The following is an 18,615-nucleotide window of genomic DNA, read 5'->3' on the forward strand; positions in this document are numbered from 1 at the left end:
ACTGGTGGTGTATTTGGTTCAACTTTAAGCATAGCTTTTTTAATAGAAGAACGATGCATAGCTATACGCTCCTTCAGTCTCCTGATCGTCTTGCCAATATAGATGAGATTGCACGGGCAAAGTATAAGGTACACCACGAATTTGCTCTCACATGTCATGTGGTGTTTAAGGACATATTTCATTCCGGAATGCGGATGAATGAAATTATCGCCAATGAACATATGTTGGCAATTCACACAGCCACTGCACCCATAGGCCCCATTTTTCAATGAAAGCCAATTTGCTCTAGGGATCCCAGGGCTGATGTCAGATGATGTAATAATGTCCTTCAAATTGGAACTTCGTTTATAAGCAAATAATGGTCTGTTGTGACAGAGGGACCCGATGGTCTGATCAGACTGCAAAATGTGCCAATGCCTGTGAATTGACTTTCTTAAGTGATGTGATGAAATAGAGAATGTATTCGGAAAAACCATCCGTTCTAGAGCTTTTTTCTCCTGAGACTTATTAAGCAAAGTGTCCTGTTCTAATGTAAGGCATTTCTGGATAGCCTCCTCAATCTCGCCTCTAGGGTAACCACGTTCAACAAAGTCATTACCCATTTTCCATAATGCATCCACCAACATTTCACTGTCTGATGTAATTCTTACAATGCGAATAAGTTGAGAAAAGGCAAGTCCTTTCTTAAGTGGTCTAGGATGAAAACTATCACATAACAACACTGTATTTTTGTCAGTAAGCTTCTTAAATATGGCTGTCTCAAATTTGCCATTATTGATAGAAATTGTCACATCTAAGAAATCTATGCTCCTGGGGCTGCTGTTATGCGTCAATCTAATGGTGCCCGTCAAAGAATTCAAACTATCAATGAAATTGGACAATGTAACATTGTCCCCTGCCCAAATAAAGAAAATGTCGTCGATGAAACGTACATAAAAGGCTATATATTGTGAAAATGCACTGCTGCCCAGGATATGCCTTTTCTCATATTCATGCATGAATAGGTTGGCATACGATGGGGCCACGTTGGACCCCATCGCCGTCCCATGTAGTTGAAGGAAAAAAGAATTCTCAAACATAAAATTATTTTTATGCAGGATCATATCCAATAGCAGCAGTAAGTATTCACAAGGGGGACCCTTATATTCAACATTTTCAAAAATGGACTTACGAATAGCATCTATACCTGCTTCATGTCCAATATTAGTATAAAGGCTCATTATGTCACAGGTCACCAACAAACAATTCTCAGGGGGAGACCCAAACTTAATTAACCTATTCAAAAAATCGGTCGTGTCCTTCAAGATAGTAGGCGTGGAGGACACCACGATTGAAGAAAGTAATCAACAAATTGTGAGAGACTTTGACATAATGATCCCCTGGAAGAGATAATTGGTCTCCCCGGGGGTTTGGCAAGGGACTTATGCACCTTTGGCAATATATACAATATTGGAATTACCGGATGTTCTTGGGTTAAAAACTTAACCGTTGGTTCATCGATCCAGCCTTTACCAAACCCCAGGGAAATGGCATCAATCTCTCGTTTATATCCAAAGGTGGGGTCATGTTGTAACCTTTTGTAACAAACTGGGTCATCAAGCTGTCTATAGACTTCTGCAATGTACTCCTTTTTGTCCAATACTACCACCCCTCCACCTTTATCCGCAGCACGTACTACGATAGAAGTGTTAGATTTCAAGCTCTTAATTGCAAGCTGTTCCTCCTTACTGATATTGGAAAAAGAGCGTTTCTATTTTTTCATAAAGGGGATGATATCTTGTCTGACCAGTCTCATAAAAATATCTATAGATGGATTATTAGAGGGTGGTTCAAAAGTACTTTTGATAGGAAATGGAGTCCCCGAGTTATTTCTAACCCCCTGTTTACTAAAAAAATCTTTCAGTTTAAGTTGTCTCTGAAATTTATAAAGCTCCACTTCACAATCAAAAGTACTTTGCCTATATGTTTGTACAAAGGACAAGCCCTTTAATAGCACCTTATGTTCACTCTCAGTGAGGGTGTATTCAGAAAGGTTATAAACCTTTATTTCCTCTTGCCCCTCCAGGAGTTCTCCTTTTGGGCATTTCCTTTTCCGCTTTCCCCTCCTACAGCGCCTTGATCTTTTTTGTTTCTGGTGCGCGTAAGGCCCACCTCTCGTAAAAAAGGGCCACTATGGGTCGTGGACTGGTCAGAATCTGAAGTATGGGACTCAATATCCGTATAGGATCTCTCAAAACGTTTTCTACCAGATTGTTTTGGACGCCATTGCCGTGTCCCCCCTTGAAAGAAAACCCAGGGGTATACTCTCAATTCTTTATAGTCGTCTCTCACCTTTTTATACTTTTTTTTTTTAAAGATCAATAAGTCAGTTTTAAATGGCATAACATTATTTTCCAGCCTAGAAAGCCATTCTGTTGAAGTATCTGATTTTAATATCTCCAATCCCGCAGCCTCACATGCACTAATCTCTTTTTCAAGGTTACTGATATCATTGTTAACCTGCTGAATTACGAGCACCATTAGATCGAGGCTACACTGGTTAAGTATGTGACACCATTGCTTGCAGAAGTCTTTATTGTTTCTCCCGATAGTGGGTTGATTCTTAATGCGAAATCCCCTCGGTATTAGTTTTTCCTTGTGATATTGGGACAGGGTTAGTCCATGTAAATTTAATTCCACTAAACGCTTTTTCATCTTTAATAAGTCAGAGAATATTTCTGCAGGACTGTCAGTGTCAAAATTTAACTGATCTGTATTAGTGAATAAAATCTTTGAAATGTCTTTCTCCAAAAATCTCTTAGTGCCTGCCAGGTCACTGGCCTCGAGATCCATTTTGATGAAACACTGAAGAAGATATCTAAGGTAAACGTCTTTAACTGAACAAAATAAGATGGTGCTGGTTCTACATAAAACTTGTTACAAAAAAACAATCGGAAAAACCGCACACATTTCACTTTGATCCATTTCAACCGGGTGCTGCAATTTCATATAGATAAAATATTAGCGTATTCCTTAAGCCAAAAAGAAACCTTCCCAGCCAAAAGAAGGAAACCAGCACACCACCAGTAGCAATTTCATGAAAAACTGTATTGTAGCATGGCAACAGTCACAAAAGTGCAAACTTTATATTCCAGCCAGGATTAGCATGATACTTTACATGTCCTTCCGGATAACAGACCAAGGAATCCAAGTCCCCTCTGCCCAACAGCCGTTTCGGTGTTACCACCTTCCTCAAGGGCATACAACTAATTGCTGAGCCAAACGCTATTTAAACCATAGCTAGACGCCTGTCAACAGCCCCTCACGCCCACTCACCTATTATCTACAATTCACCCCACCTGTGCACTCTCACGTCCGCGCTGGCTGCAGCATGAGGTTCCCGTCGTGGAACGCAAACAGTCCGCGGTGGAACGCACTTCCGGTCCCAGCGTGCACCACGGAAGTACATCACTTCCGCCCGGCGCTGTGGTTCCGTAATCGGCGAACCAATCACAGATACATACAGCGTGTCACCCGGGTGACCAAAGAAAACAGTGATACCCAATATGTAAACTTTTCTGAACTAATACAATACTGATTATTAAATCAGACTAGAGCATCGGTGAGATGGGATTGAATGTGCCTGACAGGCGTCCAGCCATGGTAACATCACAAAATAGATCTCTATCTAAACTATACAGAACACCAAAACCTATACAAAAAAAAAAACATGAAAAAAACACATACACAGACAAATACACAAATATAAACCAGTGTTCATGAGCAGCCCAAGGAGACCATTAAATTTAAGTATCATCCCCTTTATGAAAAAACAGAAACGCTCTTTTTCCAATATCAGTAAGGAGGAACAGCTTGCAATTATGAGCTTGAAATCTAACACTTCTATCGTAGTACGTGCTGCGGATAAAGGTGGAGGGGTGGTAGTATTGGACAAAAAGGAGTACATTGCAGAAATCTATAGACAGCTTGATGACCCAGTTTGTTACAAAAGGTTACAATATGACCCCAACTTTGGATATAAACGAGAGATTGATGCCGCCATTTCCCTGGGGTTTGGTAATGGCTGGATCCATGAACCAACGGTTAAGTTTTTAACCCAAGAACATCCGGTAATTCCAATATTGTATATATTGCCAAAGGTACATAAGTCCCTTGCCAAACCCCTGGGGAGACCAATTATCTCTTCCAGAGGATCATTATGTCAAAGTCTCTCACAATTTGTTGATTACTTTCTTCAATCGGTGGTGTCCCCCACGCCTACTATCTTGAAGGACACGACCGATTTTTTGAATAGGTTGATTAAGTTTGGGTCTCCCCCTGAGAATTGTTTGTTGGTGACCTGTGACATAACGAGCCTTTATACTAATATTGGACATGAAGCAGGTATAGATGCTATTCGTAAGTCCATTTTTGAAAATGTTGAATATAAGGGTCCCCCTTGTGAATACTTACTGCTGCTATTGGATATGATCCTGCATAAAAAATAATTTTATGTTTGAGAATTCTTTTTTCCTTCAACTACAGGGGACGGCGATGGGGTCCAACGTGGCCCCATCGTATGCCAACCTATTCATGCATGAATATTAGAAAAGGCATATCCTGGGCAGCAGTGCATTTTCACAATATATAGCCTTTTATGTACGTTTCATCAACGACATTTTCTTTATTTGGACAGGGGACAATATTACATTGTCCAATTTCATTGATAGTTTGAATTCTTTGACGGGCACCATTAGATTGATGCATAACAGCAGCCCCAGGAGCATATATTTCTTAGCTGTGACAATTTCCAGCAATAATGGCAAATTTGAGACAGCCATATTTAAGAAGCCTACTGACAAAAATAGAGTGTTGTTATGTGATAGTTTTCATCCTAGACCACTTAAGAAAGGACTTCCCTTTTCTCAACTTATTCGCATTGTAAGAATTACATCAGACAGTGAAATGTTGATGGATGCATTATGGAAAATGGGTAATGACTTTGTTGATCGTGGTTACCCTAGAGGCGAGATTGAGGAGGCTATCCAGAAATGCCTTACATTAGAACGGGACACTTTGCTTAATAAGTCTCAGGAGAAAAAAGCTCTAGAACGGATGGTGTTTCCGAATACATTCTCTATTTCATCACATCACTTAAGAAAGTCAATTCACAGGCATTGGCACATTTTGCAGTCTGATCAGACCATCGGGTCCCTCTGTCACAACTAGAGATGAGCGGATTCGGTTTTACTCGGTTTTACTCGGTTCTCAAAACGACAACTTATTGGCTCACGGATGTCACGTGTTTTGGATAGCCAATAAGATTCGGTTTTGAGAACCGAGTAAAACCGAGTAAAACCGAATCCGCTCATCTCTAGTCACAACAGACCATTATTTGCTTATAAACGAAGTTCCAATTTGAAGGACATTATTACATCATCTGACATCAGCCCTGGGATCCCTAGAGCAAATTGGCTTTCATTGAAAAATGGGGCCTATGGGTGCAGTGGCTATGTGAATTGCCAACATATGATCATTGGCGATAATTTCATTCATCCGCATTCCGGAATGAAATATGTCCTTAAACACCACATGACATGTGAGAGCAAATTCGTGGTGTACCTTATACTTTGCCCGTGCAATCTCATCTATATTGGCAAGACGATCAGAAGGAGCGTATAGCTATGCATCATTCTTCTATTAAAAAAGCTATGCTTAAAGTTGAACCAAATACACCACCAGTAGCTAGACATTTTGCCACCAAAGGACACACCTTGCGGGACTTTAAATTTATGCCATTGGACCAAATCAAACCCTGGAAGAGGGGTGGAGATGGACACAAAAGGCTTTTGCAAAGAGAATGTGAAATGATTTACAACTTTAACACTGTGGCACCTTCCGGGTTAAATGAAGAATTATCTTTTAGTTGTTTCTTATGAAACAAGTTGATAGCTTTAATTGCGTTTGCCATCTTTTTATTAAATTTAATGGTCTCCTGGGGCTGCTCATGAACACTGGTTTATATTTGTGTATTTGTCTGTGTATGTGTTTTTTCATGTTTTTTTTTGGTATAGGTTTTGGTGTTCTGTATAGTTTAGATAGAGATCTATTTTGTGATGTTACCATGGCTGGACGCCTGTCAGGCACATTCAATTCCATCTCACCGATGCTCTAGTCTGATTTAATAATCAGTATTGTATTAGTTCAGAAAAGTGTTTACATATTGGGTATCACTGTTTTCTTTGGTCGCCCGGGTGCCACTCTGTATGTACTTGTGATTGGTTCGCCGATTACGGAACCACAGCACCGGGCGTAAGTGATGTACTTCCGTGGTGCACGCTGGGACCGGAAGTGCGTTCCACCGCGGACTGTTTGCGTTCCACGACGGGAACCTCATGTTGCAGCCAGCGCGGACGTGAGAGTGCACAGGTGGGGTGAATTGTAGGTAATAGGTGAGTGGGCGTGAGGGGCTGTTGACAGGCGTCTAGCTATGGTTTAAATAGCGTTTGGCTCAGCAATTAGTTGTATGCCCTTGAGGAAGGTGGTAACACCGAAACGGCTGTTGGGCAGAGGGGACTTGGATTCCTTGGTCTGTTATCCGGAAGGACATGTAAAGTATCATGCTAATCCTGGCTGGAATATAAAGTTTGCACTTTTGTGACTGTTGCCATGCTACAATACAGTTTTTCATGAAATTGCTACTGGTGGTGTGCTGGTTTCCTTCTTTTGGCTGGGAAGGTTTCTTTTTGGCTTAAGGAATACCCATATATATATATATATATATATATATATATAGTATATATACACACACACACATATAAGCGGATTATCCGGAACCAACGGGTCCCTAGTGACATTAATGTGTTCTGACTGTGTATGATCATGTACTGAAGCCCCAGTTGTGGATCTGCCAGGAAACATTATAGTCGACAGAAAACCTAGTATTCGTCAGCAGGGAGTAGTAATCATGCAAAATAACATACTTGTAACTCCGAGGGGACTGAAGGAAGATAAGTTCAATAACACTCCCCTACATGTACTACCATGTCTGCGCACGAGCTACAGGCCCACGGAACCGTACCCTACATATACATATAACATACATACAGGTATAGGTAGTTACCGCATGTTAATTAACACCCAGTATAACAGTCGGCGCCGACATACTCACCCGCATACTACTGTGTCTCCCATACAACTACCGACTTGCTGACACTGCATCTACAGAATCAAGTACCAACAGTAGTCTGCGATGTCGACTGTGATCCGCATAAATGACAGAGCACTCACACCTGTCGATCTATGTCGACTAAACTATAGTGGGTATCCGACAGGGAACACACATATATAAATATATATTTATAACACACAGAATACAAGCCCATTTGTCTAAAAATAGTGCTATTTTTCTCTAAATAGCACTAAACATTGTGCCCCCTCATGCTTTTGGCGGGGACAAGCAGAAAATGGCGCTGTATCCTGAAGTGAGGGCTAAGCCTCGCCCCCTCCTGGCGCACTCCAGCCCGCAAAAAACATAACTTTGTGCATGCCAACGGGGGTCCCTATACAGTGTTAAGACACTGTATAGATGTACTGTCACCCCCAAAAAGTTATTTATATACATTGCTGCCCAGGGCGCTCCCTCCCTAGCGCCCTGCACCCTCGTAACAACCGTTGGCGTGTGGGAGCAATGCCGCGCAGCGTGACCGCTGTGATATCTGGCGGGGTATCGTAACTTTGCCCCAGAACAGAGTCTGCACTTATGCCAGCGGTATTTTAAACTTCTAGTAACTTGCTGTTCAGGGTGCTCCCCCCCTCCCCCCCCCCCCCAGCGCCCTGCACCCTGTGAGTGCCGTTGGTGTGTGGGAGCATGGAGCGCAGCGCGACCGCTGCGTGTTACCTCCGTTACTGAAGTCTTCTGCCGTCACTGAAGTCTTCTGTTCTTCACATACTCACCCGGCTTCTTTCTTCTGGCTTCTGTGAGGGGGTTGACGGCGCGGCTCCGGGAACAAGCAGCTAGGCAAACCAAGTGATCGAACCCTCTGGAGCTAATTGTGTCCAGTAGCCTAAGAAGCAGAGCCCTTGAACTAAGAAGAAGTAGGTCTGACTTCTCTCCCCTCACTCCCACGATGCAGGGAGCCTGTAGCCAGCAGGTCTGCCTGAAAATAAAAAACCTAACAAAAGTCTTTTCTATAGAAACTCTGTAGAGCTCCCCTAGTGTGCATCCAGTCACTCCTGGGCACAAAGTCTAACTGAGGTCTGGAGGAGGGGCATAGAGGGAGGAGCCAGTTCACACCCAGTCAAAGTCTTATAGTGTGCCCATGTCTCCTGCGGATCCCGTCTATACCCCATGGTCCTTACGGAGTCCCCAGCATCCTCTAGAACGTATGAGAAATTATTATTTATATTTTCACAAATTGATGCAATGTTTCTACAGTACTTCTGCATATATAAGGAGATATGGGGGGGGGGGGGGCAATGTATCAATCCTTGGAGAGAGATAAAGTACCAACCAGTGACGTGCGGTGAGGTCGGAGGCTGGGGAGGCACAAATGATGGAGGCTCTCAGTGACAGGAGCCTGTCTCACCCCCTACACAATTTAACTGTTATGTCCCTGCACTACATCCATGCAAACACAGGGAGAACATACATACAGTAATAGCCAGGTCACAGCCTTCACCCTAGTGTTGGGAGCAAACTGGTGTGGTGAGGTGCCCCTCATTGCCCCCTCACCTGCAGAAACACAGCTGGCCTGGTGCAGCAGGTTACACAGGGCAATACAATCATCAGTGATATTGTTAGCAGCACACACACACACACACACACACACACACAGTCATGTCCCCACACACACTACAGATGTTACCCACACACACAGTCCAGGTACTGGCAGTTACTCACCCCAGTCACTGTGCACGGGTGGCTGCTGCTGGCACTGCGGGTCCCCATTTCCCTCATCCCCTGCCAAGCAGCTCAGCTCCGATGTCTGCCGTTCTTCACTTCCTGGATTGGTCACATGCCCAATCCGAGCAGCCCATCAGTGCTCACCCCCCCCCCCCCCCCCCTCACTGTGAGGCATGCCTCAAATTTCTCTGTTCTATGCGGTCTAATTGGTCACTGTGTGGCCCCGCCCATCTGTACAGGCAGGGTCCGACAATATGAGAGATGAGGCTGAGCTGCCTCATCTCTGTCTCTCCCTGCAGATCCAGGAGACCTGCAACTCTGGTAAGCTTTATCTATATAGATGATTGTATTAATACAAAGAATATGCTTATACTGCAAGTTATAAATATCTTCTTTGTGTTCTTCCATTAATTTTTATAATGAGAACTCTTGAGTATGATAGGGAGCATGACAGGGGATGCTCTGCCTCACCTGACTGCACGTCCCTGCTACCAACCAATCAGCTCCTGTCATTTTTTTCAAACAGAGCCCATGGTAGTTAGAAGTGGATTAGTTGGTTCTTTATCTGTCTCTAAGACAGGCATTCCCAACCTTAAGGCACACTAACAGTGCAGGTTTTAATGATATCCAGGCTGCAGCACACATGGTTAAATCAAAATAACCGAGTCACCTGTGCTCAAGCATGGATATTACTAAAACTTGGCTTGTTAGTGTGCCTTGAAAGCCGAGGTTGGGAATGCCTGCTCTAAGGCTTGATACAGTACAATCCCCCTGCGGCTGAAAGTGTGATGGGTGGTGTGCACGCTCACATGGCACCCCAGGCCCACATGGCCCTAACCCGACCTGTGTGGCTAGAGATAATTGTGTGCTAAGAGATAATTGTGTTGCCTACTTGTCGCTGCCACCTATAGTTAATATGGTCTGGCTACTTGAGGTGAGTTTTCAAATTTTTTGCCAGGGACAGTTTAACTTCCCAATGCACCACTTTTAGCAGGGGGTAGATTTGAATAGAAATGTGTTAACTCCTAAGTATAGTGTTCCTTGTAAGAATAGCTTTGTATCTTTGGCATACATACTATAGATTAAAAAGGTAATTTAATTTCTGCTTTTATCTCACTGTTAATTTAAGAAGTATTTGAGATTTTAGTCACCAGTCTCCTTTTATGTTAGAATGAAAAGTCCACATGAAGTAATTTGCTAGAAATCACAATTTCCATCTGTGGTTCTAAACTACCACTTTCTGAAAATAAGCCCCACTTAGAAGCATTTATAGCTCAGGAGCTGAATACATTGTGAGAGAGTGAAAGGAAATGATCCAAGTGATCAATATTCTTTTGAGGTTCCACAATTTGCCCGAAAAAGAAACAGATGTAAAAAAAACAAAAAACGTAGTATCTAAAGGTACAATGTTACCTCTTATACCACATGCTTAATACACTGGTTAAACTGAGTTATTTCTTTATAAGCAGTTATCTACATAGCAACAACCTATTATACAGAGCTTTGCAGAGAATATTTAGCTGTTCATATCACTACCTGCACCACAGGAGCTTGCAGGTTATATTCCTTATCACGTTGACACACCCTTGCACAGCATGGACTGGCAAGGTGGGGGGAGGGCCATGGAGTGATACCCAGTGGGCTCCACTGACTCAAAGCCCTAGCCACTACTGTTCGTTGGCAGAGCCCAGGTGCCATAGATTATCTGCCCACCAAACACACTATAGCCCCATATACACTGGGTGACAACACAGGACGATATGAACCATAACAATCTTTTTTGCAAGATCCATCGTTCATATCGTCAGGTGTGTATGGATGAACGATGCGCACACCAGCAGGTCGTTCTCGTTCATCCATGATTTACCGAACATGCAACTCAATGTTAACTACACTGCTCAAAAAAATAAAGGGAACACTAAAATAACACATCCTAGATCTGAATGAATGAAATATTCTTATTAAATACTTTGTTCTTTACATAGTTGAATGTGCTGACAACAAAATCACACAAAAATTATCAATGGAAATCAAATTTATTAACCCATGGAGGTCTGGATTTGGAGTCACGCTCAAAATTAAAGTGGAAAAACACACTACAGGCTGATCCAACTTTGATGTAATGTCCTTAAAACAAGTCAAAATGAGGCTCAGTGGTGTGTGTGGCCTCCACGTGCCTGTATGACCTCCCTAAAACGCCTGGGCATGCTCCTGATCAGGTGGCGGATGGTCTCCTGAGGGATCTCCTCCCAGACCTGGACTAAAGCATGCGCCAACTCCTGGACAGTCTGTGGTGCAACGTGGCGTTGGTGGATGGAGCGAGACATGATGTCCCAGATGTGCTCAATTGGATTCAGGTCTGGGGAATGGGTGGGCCAGTCCATAGCATCAATGCCTTCGTCTTGCAGGAACTGCTGACACACTCCAGCCACATGAGGTCTAGCATTATCTTGCATTAGGAGGAACCCAGGGCCAACCGCACCAGCATATGGTCTCACAAGGGGTCTGAGGATCTCATCTCGGTACCTAATGGCAGTCAGGCTACCTCTGGCAAGCACATGGAGGGCTGTGCGGCCCCCCAAAGAAATGCCACCCCACACCATTACTGACCCACTGCCAAACCAGTCATGCTGGAGGATGTTGCAGGCAGCAGAACGTTCTCCTTGGTGTCTTCAGAATTATGGTGGCCAATCCCGGGATCGGGATCGGCGGGATCACGGGATTTAGGCCCAAAAATGGCCGGGATTCAATCCCGGGATTGGAAGCTCCAATCCCGGGGATTGAGGGATCAGCGTTGAGCGTCCACAGGATGCTCAAACACTGCCTGTCTTCCTGCTTCCGGGTCCCCAGCACAGCGTGAGAGGTCACGCTGCGCTGTTAGCTGCTACTGGGAGATGCCAGCAGCGTTCACACGGTGTTCCCCTCCCGCCCGCCCCCGGTATATGGTGAGTTATATGTGCGGAGCGGGGTGGGGCGAGGGGGCGGCCACCTAGGTAAAAGCCAATACCGGGATTGGCCATTTTTCAATCCCGATACCCGGGATTGAAAAAATGGCCCGGGATTGGCTTCCCTATCCAGACTCTGTCATGTCTGTCACATGTGCTCAGTGAGAGCCTGCTTTCATCTGTGAAGAGCACAGGGCGCCAGTGGCGAATTTGCCAATCTTGGTGTTCTCTGGCAAATGCCAAACGTCCTGCACGATGTTGGGCTGTAAGCACAACCCCCACCTGTGGACGTCGGGCCCTCAAACCACCCTCATGGAGTCTGTTTCTGATCGTTTGAGTAGACACATGCACATTTGTGGCTTGCTGGAGGTCATTTTGCAGGGCTCTGGCAGTGCTCCTCCTGTTCCTCCTTGCACAAAGGCGGAGGTAGCGGTCCTGCTGCTGGGTTGTTGCACTCCTACGGCCTCCTCCACGTCTCCTGATGTACTGGCCTGTTTCCTGGTAGCGCCTCCATGCTCTGGACACTATGCTGACAGACACAGCAAACCTTCTTGCCACAGCTCGCATTGATGTGCCATCCTGGATGAGCTGCACTACCTGAGCCACTTGTGTGGGTTGTAGACTCCGTCTCATGTTACCACTAGAGTGAAAGCACCGCCAGCTTCCAAAAGTGACCAAAACATCAGCCAGAAAGCATAGGACCTGAGAAGTGGTCTGTGGTCACCACCTGCAGAACAACTCCTTTAGTGGGAGTGTCTTGCTAATTGCCTATAATTCCCACCTGTTGTCTATTCCATTTGCACAACAGCATGTGAAATTGATTGTCAATCAGTGTTGCTTCCTAAGTGGACAGTTTGATTTCACAGAAGTGTGATTGACTTGGAGTTACATTGTGTTGACATTGTGTTGTTCCCTTTATTTTTTTGAGCAGTGTATATTGTTGAGCTGCATGTACGGGGAGTGCGGGGGATGACATCACTGAACCATATCATTCATCAATATTGTTCAGTGTGTATGCACTGGTGATCTCCCCTAATTAGCAAACAGCGATATAGTGCTGATTGCTAACTAGGGGAGGTCTCCCAGTGTGCACCCGGCTTTATGCTGGGTACACACTAGGCGATATATCGGGCAGCCAAGCAAACAGCTGATATATTGCTACAGGGCGGCGGGTGTAGACAAACGATATGTCATTGACACACATAACGCGACGGCTGTGCAGCACAGCCGATGGTCTACTGCCTGTGCTGAGTAACTATTCACATTCCACAGACGTCAACCAAAGGCACACGTCAATGGAAGACGCTGTGACAATGCCTCTCCAGCCGGTGGGCGGAGCCAGCAGGAAGTACCCCGTCAGACTGTCGCACATGCTCTGAGAAGGAACAAGTTAGGAAGATTATATACACAAGTAAAATCGGACTGGCTGTTACATTAAAAGCTTAGTCCCTTTCTATCTGCTCGGCCTGCAGTCTCAGAGGAACACTCAGTCACCTGTGACCTTCAATCAATTAATTATCCAGTCTGTAAATTCAACTACGTGCTCCAAGTTTTATTTAAATAGAAAATGATTTATACCATTTTTTTTTTATTTGTAGTTATTGTACTTAATTTTAGAATTGTTTCGTATTTGATATTTAATGTTGTTCTTAAATAATTTAGTAATCTCTAAAATGGGCAAATACTTTTAAAGCCACTGTGAAAATAATACGCACATTGAAGTTGCGTTATTCTAAATGTATTTGCGCAATGCAACTAAAACGTTTAGGCATCACTGAAGTATTTGCAGATAATAAAAGTGTTACAAGTTGCTTTTAAAATAAATTCCTGTGAAATGATCCAGAGCTAGCTCGCAGGTTACCATATATGAGCGGCATTAGGAATATGAAACATTCAAAGCAAACCTAAGAAAATATTGCATAACACAAAATTGGCAATTATACAGAATATTTCAGAGATTGTTAATATCCTCCAGATAACTTCATAAAGAAAAGGAATAGATATGACCCCAGGGCCGGACTAGCCATGAGGGGGCCAGGAAAATCCCCAGTGGGCACTCCTGCTTCAAATCCCCACCTTCTAGGACATATACAGTAATGCTTCAATGAGTGGCAAAACATCGTCGTTCTGAGGTTACCCTTAACATTGCGTTGCTTATCTGTTTTTTTTTTTTTTTATATTGCACTGACTTGCTTTCAGTGACTGGTCCCCTAAACCTGTCCGCTTCTATCCTCTTCACCTCTTCCCTCCCCCTGCATTTACAATCAATATGCTGAGACTGCCTCTGTCACCATTAGCAGACACCAAAGATTGCCACCATTAGCCTCACCCTTTTCTAGATGGGTGTGGGTTGCTAGATAGACAGTGTCTAGTTAGACAGTCAATAGATAGATACCATGTGTTAGACAGACATTAGGTCGACAAGGTCAAAAGGTCGAAATGAAAATGGTCGACACAAAAAAAGGTAGACACAATGTTTTTTGCATTTTTGTGGTTTGTGTAGATAATTTTATCATCTGGGACCCCCAATTGTAGAAAGGCATGCGCTCACCACAAGGTTTATAACCAACTCTATGCCGACATGGATAGAGAAGGTATGAAATAGTCCAAAAACATGTTAAATTAAAAAAACAACAACATTTGTCTATCTATTCTGTTTACCAATTTCATGCCGACCTTTTGACCCTGCCGACCTTTTGTACTGTCTACCTTTTTCATGTCGACCTTTTGACCCCGCCGACCTTTTGTACTGTCTACCTTTTTCATGTCGACCTTTTGACCCTGTCGGCCTAATGTCTTTATAACATATGGTGTCTATCTATTGACTGTCTATCCTGACAATATCAACCGGATACCTTCTGGATAATGTCCAGGTCTCACCACAGAGTGGATCTAACGTTATACATTTTTTGTTGAGTAAACTTTAGTTTTTTTTTAACTGGTAGTGATGTCACAGTTGTACCAATGTCAGCCGCAGTCTCTGCTAGATCCCTCTTATATGTCTTCCAGAGCCAGCCAGCCAGCCCAAAGCCGGCTAGGACACTGGAAACAGTAAGGGACACATTATTTGATTTAGATTCTCTCTTCTGTTCAGGTCGTTAATTGATAAAAATAATAGGATTTTAGTACCTACCGGTAAATCCTTTTCTCTTAGTCCGTAGAGGATGCTGGGGACTCCAAAAGGACCATGGGGTATAGACGGATCCGCAGGAGCTTGGGCACACTATAAAGACTTAAACTGGGTGTGAACTGGCTCCTCCCTCTATGCCCCTCCTCCAGACCTCAGTTAGAAAACTGTGCCCAGGAGAGATGGACAATTTCGAGGAAAGAATTTTTTCTTTTTTTATTTTTTTATAAACACGGTGAGTGTCATACCAGCTCACACCTCAAACGTGGCATTCAGTAGAATACCAGCCAACGGTATGAACAAAACACAGCCACATGCTGAGAGAATATGTAACACAACCCGTGTGTCCACCGAAGCAAAAATAAGACCCCGCATGCCATGTCATGAACAACGGTAGCAACGGCCAGACAGAGAAGACACGCCCCAGGGTGTAACCAAAAGCAATAACTGCAGACACCGTACGCACTGGGACGGGCGCCCAGCATCCTCTACGGACTAAGAGAAAAGGATTTACTGGTAGGTACTAAAATCCTATTTTCTCATACGTCCTAGAGGATGCTGGGGACTCCAAAAGGACCATGGGGCTTATAACAAAGCTCCAAAACGGGCGGGAGAGTGCGGACGACTCTGCAGCACCAAATGAGCAAACATAAGGTCCCCAAAAATCAGGGTATCAAACTTGTAGAGCATAGCAAAAGCGTTTGACCCCGACCAAGAATCCGCTCGGCAAAGTTGAACCGCTGAGACTCCTCGGGCAACCGCCCAAGAAAAACCCATCTTCCCAAAAGAAGGAACCTCCACCGACTGCGGTGACGGCAAAGCAGCCGTAGAACGAACATGCCAAACCGCATCACAGATTCAGCGTGTAACAGACTGCATATTGCAGTCTCCCAAACCAAGCTGGGAACATACCAGACAAACAGGGCCTCTGTTTCTCCAAACTGAGCCAAACTGATGACCTATATACTCAAATCCCTGGCTAGATCAAGGGAATTTGAACCAGCTAATGCCTAAGTAACCCCTGGCATCAAAATAGGCCAATTTCTGCGAAACCCAGAAACCACTCTTGGTAGAACTACCAACCGAGTACTGAATTCCTCTCTATCCACCTGAAAGATCAAACAAGGCTCTAGTGAGACAAAATCACCACTTCCGACACCCGCCTTGCGGACGTCAAAGTCAATAGCCTGACCACTTTCCAAGAGAGAAATTTAGTAAAGAAACTTATTAGGCTTGCCTCCACATCGCCTTGTAAAGTATGAATAAGCACGACCTAGCTGAAAGTCCTCCATAGGAGCCTTCCTGGATACACACCGAGACACATAATTACTCCAACAACTGTGGTAACGCTGTGCCCTCAGTTCTTCCTAGCCTGAAGAATTTAAGAAACGACTTCACTGGGAACTCCCGTTAGGCTTAGGATATGACATTCAACCGCCCCGGCGTCAGACGCAGCCGCGGTAAGTCCTGATACACGCCCTGATCTTATTGCAACATTACCTCCCCTAAAGGAAGAGGGCAATAATTTTCTATGAGTAAACCATGCAAAACTGGATAGCCAACCCTCGCTGGCTAGACCGGATTTAAGAGGATCATCGGAACCTTTGATCATCTTACGCTTACCACTATCAGAAAAGTGAAAGCGGAAAGGCCACCTGACCGACTAAAAACACCCACGGTGTCACGAGGATGTCCACTGCTATATCTTGAGTGTCCCTTAACCTGGAACAATCTCCTCGAGGCCTCTCGTTGAGGCGAGACGCCAACATGTCCAATTGCGACACTCCACAAAGACTTGTCACGTCTGGGAAAGCTTCTCGATGATGACAGAATTTTTCCCGGCTGGATATCGTGTCCGCAGAGGACATCTATTTCTCCGTCGTTTACCTCCGGAACAAAGACTGCTAATATAGCGTTTACCAGACTTCCCACTCAACTGCAAATTGTGCATCTTCTGCCATTTCCGCTTTGTCCTTGTTCCGCCCTAGCGGCCTACTTACGCCATTGCTGACAAGTCCTCTGGCAGAATTAACACGGGCAGAACACGAAGAATACGTTCGTCTAAAACAGCTCTTAATTCAAGAAAGCTTACAGCAGACAAGTTTCCCAACTTGACCTCATCCTCTAGAAATACGTCCCTTGCAAAGGACTGCTCCCCAGCTTCGGAGATCTGTATGCACGGACACCAGGATCTAAACCTGGATCCCTAACCTTCATTCCTCTAGAAGGAAAGAACCGAGCAGACACCACAGGAGCGATGTCCTGGCCATTTTGATTATATTCCGGTGCATGCGCAGGTGAGACCCGGACCACATTTCCAACTGGTCCCATGAAAACCACTCTGGTATTAGACCTGCTCACCGAAAAAGGCCTCTTATGCCGCACCCATCTGTCTTATTAACGGAACCTATTGATGAGGTGTCCCCTCAACGCCGATCCAACTCTGGACCCTCAGACCTCTTTCCACAGGAAAACCACTGAACCTTAACCGGTCAGTATCTACTCTGAAAACCACTTCTGACATCTGCTTCGTTGGGAACAACAGCCAATCCCTGCGCCGAAGAACAGTCAGAGATAAACAACAATATGCCCCTTTATACAGGGACAACCAGACAATGTCCTGAACGTGACGCACCTCTGTATGGCGTTGCCTACTACCTCCCGTTCCATAGGGGAAAGGCAAGATCTCTTAGAAAAACAGTAAGGGGAAACAACCGTAACTCAGAATGTTCCCCTTTGGCTTCTATAAATAACTCACAGGTCCTAGTCTATTCCTGGACTAACTGAAAATTAGTAGACGAGTGCTCACCGGAGTGAGGACCCGCCCGATAGACTCAGCGACAAGAGGTGGATGTAGTGGAAACAGAAAACTACGTCCACTTCTGCGAACCTAACAAGGCTGCAGAACACTTACCTTTTCACCTTCCACTGTCTACACAGAAAAGGAAAAAAGAACGGTATCGAACCGGTTAAAACGACTGCATCCCACAAAAGAATGCATCACCAACTGTTGTGAAAGAGGCTAACTCACGTATTCAGACTTACCAGCGGAAACCGCCGAGATTGACTGAACAGAGGCCACACCTAACAGCTGTATACCTCCCACCAGTAACTCCCGGAGATCTCTTCCGCATTTTTCCGGTCACTCCACCAGCTGTCACGTGGCATCCTGCTGTAATGTTATAAGGAAAAATAACATAGGCAAGCCTACCCACCCTGGGTAGGATAATTCTATCGGATGCCTACCCGACTACAACACTCCCTCAAGTGCATATAGTGCAAACAAGGTCAAAGTATAGAAACAAAATTTCACTTAGCTGCCTGTGTATGATCCCTTGGGACCAGGCTCTGCGTCGACCAGGAGTTGACGGTCATAATTTTCTCTACGCGTTGTGAAGAGAATATTATTCGGACTTCCTGAGATGATCGAATCCAACTCGTCCCGGCCAATCTAGAGCTTAAACAACAGAGCGACCCGCACAGGAGAATACCATTATTTCAGCATTCATTGATATACATAATGTAATACACAATAAAACACCTATATCCTAACCATGCATATATAAAGTTATATCTACATATATATACATATAGACACAACCTATGCGCAAGTGGATTGTCCAGACCCGGCAGGACTCTAGTGACAGTAAGTGTTGTGA

This window comes from Pseudophryne corroboree, chromosome 1 (genome assembly GCF_028390025.1).
Source record: "Pseudophryne corroboree isolate aPseCor3 chromosome 1, aPseCor3.hap2, whole genome shotgun sequence".
NCBI lineage: Eukaryota > Metazoa > Chordata > Amphibia > Anura > Myobatrachidae > Pseudophryne > Pseudophryne corroboree.